This window comes from Centruroides sculpturatus, unplaced genomic scaffold (genome assembly GCF_000671375.1).
Source record: "Centruroides sculpturatus isolate CEXI.00-Female unplaced genomic scaffold, Cexi_2.0 scaffold1355, whole genome shotgun sequence".
In the NCBI taxonomy this organism is placed as follows: Eukaryota; Metazoa; Arthropoda; class Arachnida; order Scorpiones; family Buthidae; genus Centruroides; species Centruroides sculpturatus.
Genome location: NW_019385798.1, coordinates 177,559 through 183,711, shown reverse-complemented (window position 1 = coordinate 183,711; position 6,153 = coordinate 177,559).

Genomic DNA, 6,153 nt, shown 5'->3' with positions numbered 1-6,153 from the left:
CGCGATGAATAGATCTATGATAGAGGCAGGGTATTGAACGGTGACCAAAGGCAAAATTGGGGCTGATAAGAGGAAACATTGCTTTTAATGGTTTCCAGATGATGAGAACAATGTACAGTAAGGGCACAAAGTGTGAGATTCATAGAAAAGTTTTCCTAAAAATATTTCCAATCCTTTTCTCACAGAAGAGAAAATGGGTTAGGGGGCGTTGGGTATAACTTTATGGAACAAAGGCGGCGGTGGATCGAAAAAGTTTGAGAATCACTGCTGTAGCATTACAATGCTGGATGAACAAAGCTACAAATCTTATAATTCTCAATATTTGAAAACAGGATTATCGTAATCCTTCATAATTCTTTTCGTATGACCAAACAAAGCTCATCAAACGTTAAGTGCTACGGTTAAAAAAATACAGAAAATTAGTACTGTGCCAAACATGATACTTATACACTGTTTCAGAAATGTAATAATATAGTAACTTCTAAATCAAATTTTTGTATATCTAAATTTCTTAATTTTTACAAAACAACACGATAGTTGTAAAAAAATATTTAAAACATTAACATTATCATAGAACTTATTAAAAAATTGATGAAATATTTATACTTTAAAATAAAAAAGTTATAAAAATTAGAGAAACAATTTCATTAAAATAAAAAAAAATTGGAAGGGTTTCAAGCTGACATTTTAATACAACTTGAAAGCAACGCGCTCAAGGGCATTCACTATAAATACTTTTGCTATCGGAAATACCATGTTAAAAACAGAGCATTGATTATTGATAAAGTAATTTGCATTACAAAATCGATATTGTACTAGGTTTAAAAATAGATATTACATTTATTAGCATACAGCTGAAGATTGTGCGTTTAAAATGTAAGTAATTCGGAATTTAAGAACTGACATAATTTAGTAAATATTTTCATTTTATAATAAGTGTAATTGAGTATTATAGAAATCTGTATTTGCATTGTTATCGATCGTATTTAGTAAGTGTTATTTTGTCTTAATTAGAAACCTTTGCGTACTAGTTTTCTGCGCTTCTTCGCGTTCTCCCTGGTTATTACTTACTAAAAATTAAATACTCCCAACATTTAGCTACTTTCTACAACTATCAATTCAAACTAATTAAACTATTTTATCAACGTATTTTTTACATCTCTTACGATTTTTACTCGTTCTGCATTGTGCTAAAAGAAAAGACTTCTAATCAAGACTCGTTTTATCGAAACCTGAATGCAGTGTATAAGTGGTAAAGTTCACGAGTTGTACTTTTGAAATAGACCGTTTTTCAAACATTTGGTTTGATCTCAATTTGGATTCCTGTCTTCAGTGAGGAATTTCTTATTGTTGATATAATGCGTCTTCACTATTTCTGGGATCTGTAGTTCCAATTATATGTTAGGCATGTGTGTGTGAACTCTTCTGTATGACAGAATAGATTCGGAAATGTGAAAGGCAACATGCTGTTTCAAACACACTATTTAATTCTTTTCTTTGTATAAACTGATTCAATAAATATGACCTTGATTCAATGAATTTGCTCTTTGTGAGTTTCTGATTATAGTTCAGAGTGAAAATGAATTAACATATTCCTGAATGACAAAATTCATATCAAAAAAGATGTATAGTTCACGAGTGCATTGTAAAAGTATAAATACCTTTGTAAAATGCTGGAGACATGGCAACATTTCTGAATTTTTGGTACATGTATACGTTAGATGTATTCAAAGTTCTTTTAAATAATATATGAAAATAATTCTGTTAATTCTTCCTAGTTAATATTACAGTAGTTTCACTTATAACAAACCTGTATGGACTGTCGGAATGATTCGTGATACATTATGTTTGTTATGTCAGATAAGAAATAAAACATAGTTTAATTTGAAAAACAAAATTTTAACGTCTCAAATATGAAATGTAACAACTTATTACATAAAATATTGCTTGTTAATACATGAATATAAATGCGCATGATTAATAAAAAAATTCTGTAATTTTTCTTTGTCGATTTATGCTAGTAGTATAGCATTCTGTAATATAAAGTTCCATTTCAGCAAAACTATAAAAAATAATTTATGGACTATCATATTTTTGTAAAAACTCTACAATAACAACGTTGTACTGTACTGCAAAACTTCAGATATTGGTGTTAGAAAACGTCGACACTATCTGCGTATGTTGTATCGTCATCTTGATTCTTACTAATTTCATTATTTTTGGTAGACACTTAAGCTATAATACCTTCATCGATCAAAAGTTTCTTACTAATAACAGTGCCATCAACTCTAATATATTGTTTCAAATCTTAATCAGAAAATGCATCCATTAACTGCAGAAAGAGCATATTTTAACACTTTTTGTTATACCATTTGTAACTATACTTTTCAAAAATTCTTTGATCAAAATGTCTTCATTTGAACCATCATTCATTTCTTCTCTCAGTTTGTAGAAAGCCAGCGTGTCGAAAACTTGCGATTGTTTGTATTAATTAATACATTTTTCCATTCCAAATTGACAAAGTTTATTGCATCAAGAAGATTTATAGAAAACGATTGTTCGCTATTATCTATAGAGATTACCATTTTCAAAAGAGAACTTGCCAATAGCTTCTCCAAGCTGTGTATATCTCCATAATCTAAAGCAGGTGTGGCCAAACTTTTACCCCTTAGGGGCTACTTTTTTAGTAAAATATAGTCTGCAGGCGACTATGAATATGGGCAAACAATTTTAGGATTTTTATATGAGCATGTGTTAACAATCATTTGCATTGTTCATCGGGAAAAAATACAAACAGTATGGGTACTCTGCACAGACAGTTTATTATTGTAAGAATAAATTATCGAATTAAGATTTTTAAGCATTAATTTAAGTAAAAGCAAATTGTTCAACTTTAGCTTCGCGGGCTACTTTCAAAACATTTGCGGTCGACTGGTCGACCGCGGTCTACGTGTTGGCCATCACTGATCTAAAGGGTATAGTTTTGAACTTGTATTGGGCAGCATGAACACAAGTGTAATGTAATGTTAATGCTTGATTTTGGGATTTTGGGAATTTATCGTTAATTTATTCTTTAGTTGTTCATTGTATTCTCGCAGTTCGCCACAGGAAATGTAAGAAGTCATCCAAACACTTAGATTACATTTATAGTTTATTGATAACAATTGATTTTTTAAAACATCTTGGATTTTCCGATTTACAGATTACTAACAATTTTCTTTTTGTTTTCCCATTAGATTTGTTGCTTGTAGAATAGCAAATCTTTTTAGATAACATTTCTTATGCGCAGCTTTCATACATTAATTTTAGCAACCTATTTGGTGTAAGCTGATAGAAAACTCGTTTTATCTGCGTTAAAAGATATCAAAATTTCGGGAATTTTATCTTTGTTTCACTTATTTTTCAATCAGACTTTTACCACGTACATTTTTAGTGCAGCTGCTTCTCCAACAATTTTTGTTTTCCAATACTATATCTTCTTTAAATTTCTCGATCCAACTTCTACTACATTATAACGCGGTACTCATTTCCAATTTGCTTCCTAACTCTTCTGTCTGCAATATAACATCATTAATAGTCGTGTTTTAAGTCTCCGTTGAAAAAACGATTCTAAAGTTAGCAGATATAAACACATTGTAAATTTATAATATTTTTCATCCAAGTATAAATTTCAAAATTTTATTCAGTGCTGTTCACTTACAACGAACTGGCTATAAGTAATCGATTTTAGATATACGAATGAAACACTCATATGCTCAATATAACATTGAGCATATGAGTGTTTCATTATTATTTTTAAAATACAACGAATTAACATATAAAGAACGATATTTGGATTTAAAAACATGAAAATTGTCGCTTATAACAAACAACGAGTATAAAGAATACTCCACACTTATTACTAGGCTTTTTTTAATAAAACATTTCTCGCAACATGATGAAAATGACAAGAAAAGATTAAACAAAATGTAAGGGAACATGATTTAAAATGAACTAATACACAAAATGTTGCTTAATTTGAGTATATTGCTTTTAACTGTTTTAACTAATTTCAATGCATGCATTTATATACCTAACTTTTCATTAAGAATTAAAATTTTTATACTCTCTCTGTACCAGTTTTCTTATATTACTAAAATATTTTTGATGATCATCCACCTATCCATATACAATGAACTTAAAACTTTACACTGTCGACGATTTTCATTTGTTAGTGCTGTAATTTAATTTTTAAATGTTATTTTCGATCTTTTAATAATTAACAGTTAACCGATTTTGTTCGATTTCTCGCTTATTTGACGTATGGAAATTGAAACTATGCTTTTATTGGCTAGAAAATTTCTATTGCATATACGAATTGCAAGTAATATTTAGGCACAACGACTCTTGCCGTTCACTAAATCCAAATTAGGAAGTACTGCGTATATGTCCTTGTGAAATATGACGACTTTAAGTGCTAATCAGTGTAAACACAAACGTAAATGATTTACGTTACAGACTAAATATGAAATTATTAAATGGACAGTTGGTACCATTTAGAAATAAAGGGGAATGACTGGAGTGCTTTGAACGTGTTAAACGATTTCTCGAAAAAAAAGGCAGTTTCTTCTTTAAGACTACATACACCCTTTTCGTGCATTTAACATAATTTCTTCCTTAAGGTGTGCCTGGTATGTCTTGTGACCGTTCTTATGGAAGATGATAATACCAGACCCTGTCCCGTGTTTGCTGCTTGAGCCATCGGTATATACATACCAGTTAGTGCAATTCTGCAAGGTTTTATCAAAGTTCATGACTACCTCGTAATTGTTTATGTTACTTGGGTGCTGTTGGAATTCGTTTTTCACAAGAGTTCTGCCCAATCCAGAGTTCTTGATTTGGTTTACAAGATCCAGGTAGCATTCCGGAAGGCCACTGTTAGTAATATAACACTGTATTTTATTGTCCGTTCAGTATTTAAAGTCAGTCTTAGTAAGGGACTAGTACCAAACAATGTAGATTTCTTAGATATGGATGGGAGTTATCCTGGCCATGACGAGAAGGGCATTAGTGGCTGCCGTCCTATAAGATTTACATATTTTAATTGCGAAGCTCCTCTGTAAGGAGAGGAGTTTAAGTCGTACACGAGTGTTTTTAGTGCCTCATAACAAACAGGTATAGCGTAGAGAATAGCCGATTCAATTTCCGCCTTGTAGATAAGACAGCAGTTGGTTAGTAACTCAGACAGACCACTCGTAAGACCACTCGTTGAAGTCGCACTCCGTGGTCGGTATCACCCACAAAATTGTCACTGTCGGCGGTTGAACGAAACACTCACACATTGCGACTTGAAAACCACACATCAACCACACGCACCGAGTGCACACAATGTCTGGCACTTAAATGTTTGGCGCAAAAACCGGTTATTTGGCACGAAATGGAGATGGAGAGCGTTTCATTCGGCACAGAGTTGTTTATAGCAGAAATTCAGTCTTTCGGACTGCACAAATGCTGCATATAGCAACCGAATCGAAAAAGCGAAGGCGCGGGAATACCTTTGCACCAAATATGAAAATTTCGAAACGAAGGATAAAAGACGAAAAGAATGAGAGTGTATCTGCAAATTATTCAACAATTCAACACATAGCACAATAATTCACCTTTAGTAGTTTGAAAATAGTAAATTTATCTCAAACTGTACACAATGATCCGTCCAGTTAGTACTCCATTTTATTTTCAAAGAGGAGAAAATTTTGTATACAGTCGACCCCCCTATAACGTACGTTCCTATAACGACAATTCCTATAACGTAGCGAAAAAATTGTAGCAACTTTCGTATAACGTACCTCCTATAACGTCGTTTCGCGACAAGATTGATAGAGTCTGGACCAATAGTGGATGAGCAGCCGAACTACTTTCCTCCGACCCTGCGCCACGCTACGGAGCGGCTAAATTGAGTTTGCTATCGTCTGTTTAGTATTATATATAAATTATATATAAATTAGGTACTGTACATATAATTATATATTAATTATATATAAATTAGGTACTGTATATATAATTATATATTAACTTAATTTATTGTAACTTTATTATAATTATATATATGCTTTCTGCCGCCTGGCAACACGCTACGGAGATTTTAGGCTAGTAAGTTGAGTTTATTATCGTCTG